Raw genomic sequence first — 16,230 nt, forward strand, 5'->3', positions numbered from 1 at the left:
TATTCTTTTGGTAACCCTTCTCCCACCTTTGGCCCGTATTAGTCATTACTCTTTTGGTAACCCTTCTCCCTCCTTTGGCCCGTATTAGTCCACCTTCTCTTCAGGATTCATTCTATTTCCTTTCCTTTCCAGCTTTCTCACTACTATGATGTATAATATCGACTCTTTTTTATGTTTACAATGGTATCTACAGTTCAAGGAACAATGTTATTGACCATTCCAAGATGGCCGCCAATATCGCTTCATTATGTTTTTTCTTGTATGTAAATATACACAATGTTAGTTTATCGGATTTATGATGACTATGACATTACAGTATTTCATTAGGCCACGGCCATTGTCATGTTTCTTTACCGCTTCTTTACACCACCTTTATATTATCGGCATGTCTACAACGTAACTAACACTCACGGAAGTCCGTCGTTTATGTTTATTTTTTTGACCGCGTATTTACTTCCGCGTTCACTTTGACTGCATACTAACCCTCGACAACCCCGTTTGGCGTGCGTTGCTGTACTGAACACTTGGTAAGCCTTTTTGAGGTATTTTGACTGCCACCCCCACGTCCGTTTTACCGAGCACACTATCGTTTTTTCTGGAATGCACGCTGCTATGGGACATCACACACGGTAGACTGCTTCCGTTTTGCCGGCTCACTTGAGGTTGTTTTTAAGTCCACAACACAATTATTGGTTGTTTCTGCTACTACTCTTTCGCCATTTACACGCTTGGCTCCATTCTCACCGCGCATTTCACTAAGTAGAGACTTTCTTCAACTTTCTCAGTTTCCTTTCATTATCGGAATATGCATGTTTAGTTTTATGCTTTGACCATACTTATTCCTCGTGGTTGTTAGCTCCCCTTCCTGACATCAGTATGTTTACTTACAGATCTTTTGCTATCCCCTGACGAAGGGCTCCGCCCGAAATGCATAGGGATGATGCATTGATCAATGGATGTTGTCTAAAATACAATTGACGCATTGCTTCACGAATAAGTCACTATGATGAAATAATATGTGACTCACCAATTAAATTAACCTTCAAAAAAGATCACCATTGTCTACGCTTGTTTGATATGTGTGAAACCTTGTGATGAGACTATAATTCAGGAGTTCTTTCTCCCATCGGAGTGCCTTTTGGAAACAGTGCAGGCAGTCCTTGCACTCTCCCAACCATGTGGGATGGAAACATCCGGGGTCCTGCCATGTGATGACATACTTTCAATGGATATAAGAGAACTGCTACTAATGGACTTAGTTTCCATTGTGTCCTCAAGTCCCATTTTTCTATCCTGGGCACTTTCTCATTGTCATATTTTTGGGCAAATGTAGAAATCCTCCCCTCTTTAAAATCCAGATCATCTCACTTTGTCTTTCTTAGCTTCTTATCACGTAAGTAAACCTGATGTTCCTTCATGATCCTATTAAAAATTCATTCTTTTTTCAATTGCATCCTTTAGCTCAATAGCCTCCATTTCCTTCTCTATTTTATTAATCTCTGTCTGTAACTTGCTCACTTTTTTGTCCGCATGCTTGATTAAAATCTGCATAATTTAAACGGTGCATTCTGCAAATTACCCTCCCAGTCCTTGAGTGATTCCTTATCTAAATCCTAGAAGGGAGGAAAAACCAGGATCCTCAGACCCCTTAGGGTCTCGTTATTTTCTAGATATTTCTGAAATGTCACTCTATCCCACCAGGCCTTCCTTTGTCTGATCAATCTATTCACATTTATTTGCTGAAACTTGTGCAGAGAAAAAATCCTGTGCTAGTTCCTCCCTTCCATTCTTGAATTTAGACATGTTTTCGTATACTAATACTCAAATTTCAAATAAGCAAAGAGGCGAGCAAGTCAGCCCTCAAATATGTCACAAAAATGCAAAATGAGCATGGAGTCAATAAAAAACACCTTCAATTTGTCCCACAAGCAGTAATTTCCAAAGAAGCATTGTGCACTCTCTATTAGCACCCGCTGCACAAGGGTGCGACCTGAGGTCACAATATAGAAAATATAGTGGTAAACCAACAGTAAAAAATAAGGTCAATGAGTCTAAATCAAAATGTAGAATGTTCCATATCTTCTTTATTTTGCTTGTACAGTAGACGTATAAATCCAACAGTTGCAGCAAAACAACACAGCTAAGGCATTTTATTCACCACTGTGAACATCTTCAGGGCTGTAATTCAACAGAGACAAAAACATACTTTACTATAATCACAAACACAAAACATAATATACCCAAATTATAGTAAACACAAAATAAAAAGATCAATGCCCAGCTTCCGAAACCAAAGAGAGGGTATTTTCCTTCAAGAATAATATCGTTCCACCAACATTGAAAGAACAGATACAATGGATTCATAGAACCACCTTAAAACCAAGAGGAAAACAGTCACCATATACATTGTGGAGTAACAAGCAAACATGCCCCCACATGTCTCAAGAAGTACGTTACGCTTATATCAAAACACATCCAACCGATTATTACCAATATTTCTTATACCAGACATAAGAGATTTTAAAGCATACACCAACAAAAGGGAGAGATATCAGAGCCCATAGACCCAAAAGTAAATGATTATGATTTGACATATGTTCCAGTACATGTACTAGTTGAATTTATAACTTAACAGACAAAGGAAAAAAAAGAAGTTGACACAGTCTATTTTTCCAATTAATACACAATTTGTATTGTAATATTGTTTTGACAACAAAAAGGAGGGAAAGAAAAACAGAATTATTGAAAATAATGCAATACATCATTCAATGGACATTAGTAAGACTCATACTATCAACTAATATATCCATTGTGTGACCATCTATGTGTCTATAAAAACAACAACTATCAATACATACCAATCGTATTTTGTACAGCCATAATACCATGATATGCGTCATGTAAAACTATAGTATATCATATGGAAATATACCATATAAGGGTGGGGTTCCGTTAGATTATACACCCTATATCCTTTTAATTGCAGGCCAGGATGCTAACGTACTTGACAACTAATAAGATAACATAGTCCCCCTTGTAAATAAGCCAAACTCTAAAGTACTATCAATTAGAAAAGAGCTTAAAACTGTAAATAGAGAACAATCAGAAAATATTAAAAAATACAAAATAAATTAAATGACAAGAAAAAATAAGACAAGAAAACATAGGACAAAAGGACACACAGGAGTAAAAAAATATACATGCTTAGTGTTAATGCAATCAGACCATATGTGAACTGCAAATCTACAATCAGCCAGAAACATAGTGCAGCAATAATGTATGCAAGGATTGTGAGACAGCTGCCCACCCAGAACTGTGAAAGCAAGTCGGTCATATTAGAATGTAGTTGTAAATAGAAATATCCCCATATTTAAACTCCAACAGCTCTGATCCAAAACACACCCAATCAGAATACCTCTACTGATATACCATATTCCTATGTTCATATTATATAATTAATGACAATATCTCTGTATAAAAAACACTTCATTTTTGAAAAATGCTTCCTGAGCAGGATCCATTCAGTGGATCCATCCAGACATGTTACATCAAGACGACCTATTCCACATTATAGGCTGCTCAAAAAATTGTTATGAAAAATATGGTATGCATAAAAATATAAATCACTGGGGGCCTAAACAACAAGAGGAAAGACACATCAAAGCATAACCTCAAAACAGCAGCAATCCTAGGGTTGAAAAATGAATGTCCATGATAGAAGGCACACCACAACTCACACAGTATATTTATATAAGACAGGTTAGTTTTACCATACTGATAATTTGTTGTTGCAGTAGTAATCCTGTTCAGTACGAGGGGAACCATAGATTCTGACATTTGGTGTATATGCTCAGCTGAGGATCCAATGGGTTGAAGATGCCATCTGTTGAATTATGACTAAACGCCTCTAAGTCAGAACTCCACTGTTATAAATGGGATTCCTAGTTGGCTGAGGTAGTCAACCAGGCCAGACAAGAACCACCACTTTATTCAGGGTAAGCCAGATACAAATTAGGATATCCTGTGCTCACCATCTGGAAACTTGGCAAAGAGAAGTCATGCTTATCTACAAAGACAATGTTTATTATTTGTGCGACACACAGACACAGTAACACAATGAATACACCTCAAAATGTCTCCACACAGGTTTAGAGAAATTGAGAATATGTATCCAAGTGAAACAAGACCAAAAGAATAAAAATATATTAAGTAGAAGCCAAGATATGAATTTTTAAAGAATAAACCAAAAAGTTGTGCTCAGAAGTCAATGGCGGTCAAAAAGCTACTTGAGGTCACGAGGGACCAGTGGAAAACCAAAGTTCAGGCCGACCGTGATGGAGCGAAAGTCCACTATAGGACCCCACTGTGCCCACTGAGAAAGTACCTTGGAAGGAGCAAGGTGTTGATGCTGAGGGCTCACTGTGTCAATCATTTCCACCTCGTCGGGTAACTTCATTGTCATCAAGACTCACTGAAGTGAAGGCAATGCGTTGTCCACGAGCCACACAAAGTATTGCCATTGAGCCATGCAGGCCGTGAAACCAATGTTGTCGGTCAGACGCTGCACCAAAGGGCAATACAGCTAATTTCTCACAAAGTTGATTTATTGCATTGGTTTTTGATGAAAACAGCTGCAGAACCCACTTCTGAGGGCCAGAGCTTGGAGGGGGCACTTCAGGAAAGGGTAGGACTAACAAAAGGCAGAGTCCAACAACACCATCAGAAATGTAGGAAGTCTTTTGTGTGCTACCTTTTACTTAAACAGCACTCTGCTCTTAGAGTTACTAAGAGCCTACTTTATAGGTGACCGATATGTAATAAAAGGGGAGTTTAAGACTTGTCATGCAGTTATAAATGCTAATTCAAAGTGGCAGTAAACTGCACAAACAGGCACTGCAGTGGCAGGCCTGAGACTGGTTTGAAAGGCTACTTCTGTGGGTGGCACAATCAGTGCTGCAGCCCACTAGTAGCATTAGAAATTCATGCTCTTGGTATATGGTATACCACTTTACCAGGGGCTTACCAGTACACTAAAAATGCAAATCAGGTATACACCAATGTCATCATGTTTATGGAGAAGCACATGCACTTTAGCACTGGTTAGTACTGGAAAAGTACTCAGTGTTCTAAGGCTAACAAAAAGAATCTGCAAAGATGGGAGGCAACATGAAAAATGGTTGGAGATTTCCCCCAACCATTATGCCTGTTGCTTCCCATCTTTGCTGATTTAAGGATGATAGGTCTAATGTCCTCAAATCTTAATGATTACGAAGTAAGGTGGAGCCTTAGTTGGCATGGGATAGCTGGCCTCTGTACCAGTGTGTAGAGCTGCTCATTTGTGGAATTTGAATGGAAGGGGGCAGTCTCCATTGCCCTTTGGGCACCTCATGTTCATGGAGCACCTGGTGCTAAATCATTTGTAGAGTACCTGATTCTGGTTCAGGGTTTCGTAAGTAGCAGAGCAACTACCTTGTTGTGATCTATTGAAAGACATCCTCTGTTCACAGCTTTTGCCTAAGTCTGTGGATGCCTGAGTCCCCCGGGTCTATCTGCCACTAGGCTGGTGGGAGAGATGGGGTGGCAGCCCGTAGGAGGCTGCCACCAACATGTGCAGAGCAGCATTGTGGCCTCCTTCTCCTAACCTGCGCCGCCAGGTGTAGGGATGGGGACACAACACCTCACTGGACAGTGAGGTGAACAGATGGCCAGAACAGACACCATCAGAGCCGCCTGTGGAAAGAAGCCGGTCATTGGCTCAAAGAAGGAACCTCCTGAGTGCGATCATCGTCGTCATCTCCTGCCAGGGTATTCTGGTAATCGGGTTGGGCCCAGCCAACTGGTTGCAAGGCTGGGCAACCAGATGACCAGCCAATGACTGGCTGACCAGATGACCGGTCAGTTGCTGCAGGAGTAAGCAGGAGGCCCTGCCGGAACATCCAACTCTGACTTTTGTCTCCCCCAAGGCTCTGCAAAACCCCTCGATAATCTATGAAAAATGGCTTTCCAGGCAGGCTCTAGGGGAGACAAGGGGTTGGCTGGGGTTTAACCCTCCTTAGATCGGAGGCTCATGCACCAAGAAGGTGGATGGCACCAACCCAGGGCTTCTTTAGCTGATGGATTGGTGTGACAATCGTTAGCTTGGGCACAGTGGCTGCAGACTGGCGAGGTCTCTCAAGCCCCTCTGAGGTGTGGAGAGGAGACAGAACCCAGTGTGAAGGCCCAGGCTGATACTGGACCATGTTGGCATCAGACTGGGGAGGATTCTGAGTTTCCTGCAGCCTGAAGAGTTTGTGCTATCTGCTCGCGGGAGGGAGGCAAAGCCAGGTTTCTCTGAACAAGGCAGGGCCATCTTCCATACCCGGGCCAGGGTGGCGTTGGACCAGGCAGGAGTGGGTCCTGTGGCTGAACCGTTTACCCAATTCCTTCCCCCCAGGAGAGGCTGGTGAAGCCAAAGCATTTGCCTAGGGAGTCAAGGCTCCAGGCAGGGGGCAGTTTTACCTTCCCTACCCCAGCCAAGGTGGCTTTGGACCAGGAAGGAGTCTGGAGCTCCTGTGCGCTGGACAGCTCCTGTGTGCTGGACAGCTCCCATGATCCCCCCATAACAGTTAAAGCCATTGCTTTTGCCTGAAATTCAGGGCTCTAAGCACCAAGCTCGGCCACCTTCCCTACTAAGGTCAAGGTGGCATTGAGCAGGGGAGGAGTCTGGGGCTCCTGTGGGCTGGACAGCTTCTGTAATCCCCACCCCCTGTGAGCGTGGGCAAAGCCATAACTTTCACCTGGGAAAACAGGGCTCTAGGCACAGGCAGGGTCACCTTCCCTACCCGGACCAGGGTGGTATCAGACAAGGGGAGGAGTCTAGGGCTCCTACAGGCTGAACAGCTTGTGAAATCCCCCTTCTCCATGAGAGGCATGCAAAGTCATGGCTTTCGCATGAGAAGCCAGGGCTTAAGACACTGGGCAGGGCCACCTTCCCTACCTGGGCCAGGGTAGCGTTGGACCAGGAAGGGGCCAGGGGCTCCTGCAAGCTGGACAACTCCCTTAATTCCCATGTTGGAGGTCAGTCGCCGCTGGCCAGTGGTGCTAGCCAGCAGGCTGAGCCTCCTACACTGGTCAGGGCTGGATAGAGCCCCCAGCAAGGTCTGGTTTCAAGATGCCTACCAGTTAACTAGTCAGCTTCTTTGTGGGCAAAAAGGTCACTTGTGACATTCTCAAGGCCAATTCTGCCAATGCACGAGCATGGGGTAGTGACCTACGTCACTAATCCTGCCTTCCTAATTTGAATTCCTCGCAGTCCTATCCCTAATATTCCATGAATCTTCACTACCTCTCGCAACAAGTAAATATAATGCACAGCTACATAACACATGAAGACAAATACAAGTGTCATGTTCTGAAATAAAAACTGGATTTCAACGGTTCAGCTAGAATTACAGCTCTCAGTTGGCAGCAAAAAACAGAACTCTGTGCCAATCATTCACTGTGGAATTGAGAAATGTAATGTATAATAATCAACTACTGTCTGGGAACTTATTTCTGCTGAAGACAAAACCACACCTTCTTTGCCAAAATGCCCTTTGGTGTGGTTGGGGCTATTGCAAGTTTGAATTGGCAGGGTCGTCTAATGCTTTCGAAGATCCAGATGTATACAGCACTCACTCTGCTACTTCGATTCGAGTCCTTGAGAGCAGTATATCTTAAGGAAAAAATCTTTATCATTTCTGAATTTCAACTCCAGACTTGTCATCTTTTTCTCCGAACATTGCTTGCTGCAGCCTTAAAGGAAATTATCATAGTGGAGGAAGGAGTTAGGTAAGTCTGCCACCGTGTACTTAAGACATGTGACTATATTCTTTGCTGTACATTTGGGTAAACTCATACTAGGTATTAGCTACAAATTTGTATAGTTGTATCTACGTTCGTTTATAAAAGCGATATATATTTAAATTAACATGGAGATACACCCTGCCAAGGACACTCCTTTAGCACTTTATATTGAGACTACGTAATAAAATTGAGTTTTCCAAGGCTTACTCATGTTTTTTGCCACATTTTGTAGAAACAAATACTGCCCATTTGTTTACGTTTTGCTATTCCGAGAGGGTCACGATCTGGTCTAAAGTTGTCAGGATTTTTTTGTTACATGTCAATTTTCTCTCTGCCTTCTGCAATAATTGCTAGAAATACATTCTTAAATACAGCTCTTAAATACATTGTATTTGATATATTTATCTGTTTGCTGTTTCGGTATTATGCCTCGAAATAGAAAAAGTACCGATTTGATTGCTTTTTGCAATACTTTTACGAGCCTGGACTTAAAAATACAGGGCAGGATGGTAAAAACAAAAACAGCCAGGTGCAAACCCTACTTACTCAGGAAGGGGATGTGAGGTTAAAGACTGAACACTCAATGAATAATCTCCTAGAGATTAAAGAATAAACATCTAGTCAGTGATTTGCTGTATGGCCTATGCCAATGCTGGCCAATGCTCCCTCTCTTGCTGAACGTCTTTCTCCCACCCCTCAGTATCTTTCCACTTTGCACAGTACCTTTTGTCCATTATTTCTATTTCTACCTCCCGTGTGAAATCCCACTTTTGCTCAAATGTCAAACGAAATCATACGTGACCTTTCCCAACCTTCCCCGTCCGTCTTCTGCAACATTACGCAATTATTAAATCACTCCGCCGTAGCACAAGAACAAACGCTATCCCGATGCTACCCTCCCGCTTCTAATCACAAAGTGGGATTTCACAGGGGTGGTATTATACATTTTGGCCTGTGATAGGGGAGGGAGTTAATAACGGGACGTTTCACATTAGTTTTGGTAGAATTTTAAAGATAAAATTACTCGATACATATAGATTTGCACACTGGTAACCTTGCGAATCAGAGGATGTAATGGTAATGATGTTTTTTTGCAATTGTCATTTCAACAGCTACCCCTGACGAAGGGCAGGAAATTTGCCCGAAATGCATTGGGTTTTAATAAAGAATTAAAGAATGGCTGCTCTGAATTATCTTGTGCATTGAGTGATCGTTTTCCGGAAGAGGCCCGGATGGGCACACGTGGTAATGTAAAGCAGAACTGAATGCACTTTACTATATATGTGGATTTGTAACAAACGGTTGAAGCGGAGATAACTTGAGAATTAAGCTGTGGACTATAAAAAAGAGGATTAACTTTGAAATCAAGTGAAAGGCCAAATAATTTAGGATAGTATCCATTGAGCAGTGTGACTGGGAGTGGAGTGCAGATCAGCGCTCCCCACTGTATTACTAATTTTTTTTGCCACATTTTGTAGAAACAAATACTGGCCTTTTGTTTACGTTTTGCTATTCTGAGACAGTCACGCAGTACACACAGCCGACACACAAGGCACACCACAAAAAAGAGACACAACACCAGTTCAGATGAAAAAGGATAACTTTTGTATTGTCTCAAATATGCAAAAGTAAATACAGTAATCACTATACTGCGCCAACTGGCGCCAGGGCAATAAGTACACGGGGATTATTTACAGGGTAAATGGGAAAAAAAGAAGGTAAGTCCATCAGTTCCAAGGAGATAGGAAAAAAAACATAAAGCATTAACATTAGTTATAAATATGCAGCAGACCTAAGTCATGAGGCAGGAAACACAGTTCGATTCAGCCACAGCGGGCATAACATTAGCCTGGAGGCCAACCATAGTATGCTCAAAACAGTAGACCTCAGGAGCATTAACATTAGGCATAATCAACTTCAGGCAGCAGCATATGCCATAAAGCCTCTTAGCAGGACATACACTTAAACACAGTTAACATGGGGCAGGAAACCTCTGAAGCCTCAGGCCTAAATACAGCGGGGTAGGCCTGGTAGCACCTAGAACATCGTGCCTTAACCTTGGACACAATCTGGGGCATAAATCACCTCCTGCATGTGGATATCACCAAAACATAACAGGCATTAACCATGGGCCTAGCACATTAGGCATAACCTTAGCATGGGAAACATTAGGCACCAACCTGGGCACAGCCATAAGTATACCCACGACAGGTAGCCTCACCATAAGCTCAATATCACCTTGTTAGCGTAAAGCAATCGGTCAGCATATATCACCCCAGGCCTAAACCTGTGAACCTAGGGCATCATCCGGGGCAGAGGCACAACCTGACTCCCAACCAAACGTGTCCACTGTAGGGGGGTTAGTCCTGGGCGTCTCAGTGCTGGGGGAGCCCCCTTCTTGGTGTCTCTCAGTCTAAGGAATTCCCACAGAAGAATTCTGGCCCCGGGGGCGGGCACCGACAATTTGCCCCGACACACCCCCAACCACGGATGGACCGAGCCCCACTCACTGGGCTCCTCAGGGTGTCTCGGCTCCACTCTGGGGCTGCGGGATCCCCACTGGGACTCTTCTCCTTTCCTGGGCAGGCTGGCAGCAGGCGCGGGGCTTCCCATAACAACATGGGAGCCCCGCCGGGAGCAGCACCTTCCAGGCGGCCCTCTCCGATGTTGGCTGCGCTTCCGCTCCTCGTCTCGGTTGCTTCGGGTCTTCTGGCTGCCTTCCAGGCCGGCAGCTAATCCCTGCGCGGCTCCCTCAGGGCGCGGCAGCCTCCGCCAATGGCTGCGACACTCCCCACTGGTCGGGCGCAGGAGCCAATCAGTTGGCGGCTTTCCGGTGAGCGCAGCCGCAGGAACCAATGGGGCTGCGCCCGCCACCAGACGCGGCCAATGACGCTGACCTCGGACAGCGCTCCCGGGCCTGGTGCGGCCTTTCCTGAATACTGCTGCGGTCCTTCCCTTCCTACAGGGGCGGCGGTGGCGATCTCCAGGGGCGCCTCTTCTCCCCTTAGCGCGGCGGGACCCGTGCAGCTACTCTCCCATGTCCTGGGCCGCGGCGGTGATCGGGGGTTTCACCGCTTCTTGAGAGTTCAGCCCTTCCTCTTAGGTACCCGGGCGGCGGTGGCGATCTTCTTGCAGCGCAGTACGGGGCAGGCTTCCGTTGGTTTCCAAGTATGGCGAGGCAGCGCACACGCAGGGTAGGCACCTGCTTTGATTCAAATGGCCACCAGGGGGAGAGGATCTAGTGCAGTAGCGCTTAGAAGGCACAGCGCTTTCTCAGGTACAGCGCTTGGTTCAACACGACGTGGGGGCACAAAAGCAGCCCATTCCAGCTGTAAGGCTGACAACAACACTGGGATAAGCACAGCGCTTCGGGATTATAGCGCTTAGGGGGCAGACAGTCCCAACAGCAAGCCTCATGGGCCCCAGGGTAACGCTCCTTACCTCCTGGGGGGTCCAATCCAAGGTGCTCCTTAACCTTCAGGTCCAGCGCTTTTCCCTTCCAGGTGCTAGGGAGCAGTCAGGGCCCAGGGGTAGCGCCCCTTCTCTCTTCAGGGGATAGGTGTAGCACTTGCATGGTGCAAGGTCCCAGCAGCCTCCGGGACCTAGGATCCTGGTGAATAGCAGGATTCAGCCAGATTGTCCCTGAGGAAGGGACATCATGGTCCCGAAATGCATCGGGCACTTCAAAAAATATTGTTTTGTTATGCATTGCTATGATGAGAAAACTGTATAACATTCAATAACGTTATGAAATCTTCATTTGTGAATGTATATCTTTTGAATGAACCAGAGATACATGGTTATCATGAAATAGTTTAACTATTTGCTTTCAACTTATGAAGATACATAAAGAGTATTCATAAGTGTATTAATTTTCTTGCATGATATCATTGGATTTGTATCATTGCATTTGCATTGTTTATTGAATGACTATTGAATAGTTAAACAAAGAGTCAACACGGAATATATCAGCACAGTGCGCAGCGTGCTCTGCCAACCTTGGCAGTTTCTCTACTGTTTATTTAAGACATGTGACAATATTCTTTGCTGTACATTTGGGTAAACACATACTAGGTATTAGCTACACATTCGTAGAGTTGTATCTACGTTCGTTTATAAAAGTGACATATATTAAGATTAACATGCAGCTTTACTTATTATATTTAAAATTACTGATTGATTTCAGACTTTGCAAGGTTATCCTTGTTTGTGACTTTTATTTCCTATTTTATAATCGTATAAATCTTGTAAATATTGAGTGTGTTATTCGTAAAGTATATTATGCATGATTTGTTGATTATCCAACAGTAGAGCGGATATGAATGTGTGTTTCATTATCTGCTGTTCTAACACTGGATATTTGAAATTAAAGAAGTCACTGAACATGTTTACATGCTCATTTGTTCAGTTCAAATTAACCAGCAAATTATGACAGACAGCCAACGCCAAGTATTTAGACAACACAAAAATACAACTGTGATGGGACCTTTTTCAGGGGTCATTAAGTAATGGGAGATTGTTTCGTTCAGACTGTGGCAATCAGAGCCTTTTATCCCGTTGTCTTTGGTGCTCAGTTTTGGGCTCCATACGAAGGTTAAGCCAAAAGACTAGGGGCTTGACTTAAGTGGGTTGTTCAGAACCAAACTGGCTGTAGTGGGCATAAGGCATTTGCCAGGAAAGCTAGAAGGGTGGGGTGGTTTTGGAGCGATGGGGGCCAGTTTTGGATCAATGGGAGCCAAATTTCCAGTGATACTGCAATACCGGCCCCCAGTAACAAAAGCAGTCGTGCTGGGGACCGGGTTTGTTAAGTAGGAGTGCTTCACTCTTGCATCCCCCCAGGGGTGGAAGCCGGTCCCACAAAATTGCCCGGGCTTCTTTGGGTTTCCAGTCGATCCTTGGTGGTGTTTGGGTTGTGAAACCACCAAATCAAATGCATTTTTGGTTTGGTTGTTTGGTCTGGGGGCCCTGAGTCGGGTCTCCTAAGATTGTGTCAGTTTTTCTCATCCTGCTCCAAGAATAAAATACAAAACAGTGACCTTAATGTAAAGCAGGTGAGAGAGAGAGAGAGACAGAGATATCCATCTGTTGATTAAATTCCAAAATGCGAAAACCAGATAATCGAAAATCAATACCACCTTCCCTGCTTTTCCAAAGTGTATGATCCTCGGCAAACATTTTATTTCCCAGAGCCTCCTTTTTCTTTATTTTCACATATAAGAGTACCTTTAAATAATTAATTTCAGGATGTGTACTTTAAAATCTCCTTTCGTGTTTGAATTAATAGACTATAATCTTTTTCCATCTTCAATAACAATCTCTGCCATGTTTAGGGTTTACATGAGTGCTGACTTGCCTCTTGGGCCACTAATGGCATTGTCGTTAGGGAGAAAGTAATTACAGTTTTTTTTACACAATATACATGCCAAATGTTTTCACCGCTTGATATGTGTGCGTACTCCTATAGACATCAAGACCCTCAAACGAATTTGCTGTTGCATCCACCTCTATATGCAACTTGGGCTTAGTACATGGAGCTGTCAGTCACTTGATAACATTCTTTATAAAAATTGACAACTGAACATATGGAGCCCTGTCTACATACACAGTTTTGAAGCTCTGCCACCAAGGCTTCTCGCAACAGACATGAAGAAGAGTGAGTGCAGGGAAAATACATTTAAAACGTGATCCCAGGGCAAGGAGTCCTGGCTATTGTATTGAACATGACCATAGTCATGAGGTCCCTGGGAGAATTACCAGGCCAGGTGGAACAGGTAGGTGGTCAAGCTTCAGAAGAGGGGTGTGGGGGCTGACACACCCCAAATGCATTCTTGACTTGGTGGTTGGGTCTGCGGGCCCTGGGTCATGCTTGTTATGGCTTTGCTTATTGAAGTGTTCATTAAAGGGGTGCTAATGTGCTACGTTATGGAATTAACAAATAATGGCAGTAGTAGGCTAAGAAAACAGTACAGTTCTCAGGTTTCCTCACATACTACTGGAAATCAGACACCCAAAAGGTGATAGGACTTATGCTTACAAAGTCTAACCACTTGCAATAGCTTGGGATAGCATTTCAACCCATCATGTTTCACCCACTGTGCTACTATAAACAGAGGCCCACCCAATGCAAATCTCTTATGACACTGTTCATCATGGAAACAGTCCTCCCTGAACCTTGGTCATCTCATCTTTCCACCCTGCAGCTCTGCTTTTTACATTTGGGACATTTGAGATTCACAGCTGAAAATCTCTCTGGCTAGGATACACCCTGTCAAGGTCACTCCATTAGCACTTTATATTGAGATTATGTAATGAAATTGCGTTTTCCAAGGCCTACTCATGTTGTTGCCACATTCTGTAGAAAAAAGATACCGGCCATATGTTTATGTTTTGCTATTCTGAGACAGTCAAGATCTGGTGTATGAAAAAGAACTGATGTAAAGTTCTCAGGATTTTTTTGTTACATGTCAATTTTCCCTCTGCCTGCTCTCATAATCATTTCGAAACAATTTACACAGCTCTTAAATACATTTTATTTGATATATTTATGCGTTTGCTGTTGAAGGATTATGTCTCTAAATAGAAAAGTACCAGAATTTACCAGATTTTATTGCCTTTTGCAGTACTTTTTAGAGCCTGGACTTTAACGTACAGGACAGGACGGTAAAAAAAACAGCCAGGTGAAAACCCTACTTACTCAGGAAGAGGATGTGAGGTTAAAGGCTGAACACTCAATAAATCCTCTCCTAGATATTAAAGACTAAAAATCCAGTCATTGATTTGCCTTAAAAGAGAAACTACTTTACTGGTTGCACGCAACGTAATACTACTATACTTAGATATCAGAGGAAAACTGTCATTGCTATGTACTTAAGTAACGTTTTATAATGGATACCCGTCTTCCTGTCCTGCTTCAATGTGACAATTATCAATGGTACCTTTAAGGAAAAGTAAAACACTCCATGGGAGTCAGTCTCCTGTGGTTCTGGAATGGCTAGTGTTCATGTGAAAGGCCCTTATGGCCTATGCCAATTGTGGCCAACGCTCCCTCTCTTGCTGAACGGCTTTCTCCCACCCCTCAGTATCTTTGCACAGTACCTTTTGTCCATTATTTCTATTTCTTTTACTGAAAAATAGGCTTTCAGTCTCCATTGGTAGGAGAGAGACAACACCACTCTGGTTAAGGTGCACTCAGCAAGGGTAACCGAGGGGGGTTGGAAGTGTCCTAATGTGGGACGGCCAATGTGCCTGCAGTCCTCGACTTGTGCTTCTGTACACACTGGTCCAGAAAAAGAAGGGCATGTACCAGTTGAAGAGGAGGTGGCGCCAGAGGTCCATTGTTCATGATGCAGTGGATCTTGCCACTTGAGTTGTCCCTGAGGCGCAATCATGATCCCCACCATCTAAACAATCTAATGAGCTCTGTTTCACAGTGATGAGTTCTTCAGGCTGGTTGAAATTCTTTCCATTGGAGTAGCACTCCCTCTAATACTTTTTTTCTTTAATAGTAAATTGCAGGATGGGGTTAGAGCTTTCAGCGCCCTGATGTTTCTTGGCGCTGAGTTAATTCAGCGGAATGCACACAGTGTCCATTTCACTGGAACTCTAATTCCAGAATTCCTTTTCACGTTCAAGCCACTGCCAACCCAGACCCTGTGCAGAGCAGTGCCGGCTCTACCCTGCATTGCAGCAGGCACCTTCGGTTCTTCTTGGCTCAGCATCTTTACAGCCCCTCTCCACAGCAGTGTCTTCCTCATGCAAGATCACCTCCAATTTCCATCCTGAGCAACTGGTCTTCTCTCTCCTTCAAATCAGGATCGATGCAGTCTATCCTGGCAGTTTTGTAGAAATCTGCATGTTTCTGATCCCTACCTGGTAAGGAAGGTTAGCTGTATTTACCCATATACCTAGAGTATAGTGAGTTTCTCGGCAGCCACTGGTTTGGAGGCACACGATTTTAGAGGAGATATCTTGACATGCATTTGCTCTAAATGTGCTGTCCCATCTTTATATCAATGTTGCAGACAGCATTTGTGTATTCTAATAGTAATTTCAGGGGGATGTTTAAGGCAGTTCATACCTTTTACTTATTCTTCTATAGCCTTTCTAGCCAGTAGCTAGAAGGAAGGTGGGGTGGAACTGGGAGTCTTCTGTCAGCGTGACCCGAAAGAAGGTCAGAAAAAGAAAGACACACTGCCCTTACTTAACTACCTGTTAACTTATGGAGGGTAGCCCTACCAATGCTCAAAACACCGTTTTGTGAAAAGTACAAAAACAAAAAAGCTATAAAAATCAACATGGTGGGTGGCATAAGTTGTGGCATGCGTTGTATGCGTTGGAATCCATAACTGGTGGATTTCAGTAGTTTTACACATTTGAGCCAGAGCCATGCCTCAGTAACTGTGTATT

Source organism: Lissotriton vulgaris, chromosome 2_1 (genome assembly GCF_964263255.1).
Source record: "Lissotriton vulgaris chromosome 2_1, aLisVul1.2, whole genome shotgun sequence".
In the NCBI taxonomy this organism is placed as follows: Eukaryota; Metazoa; Chordata; class Amphibia; order Caudata; family Salamandridae; genus Lissotriton; species Lissotriton vulgaris.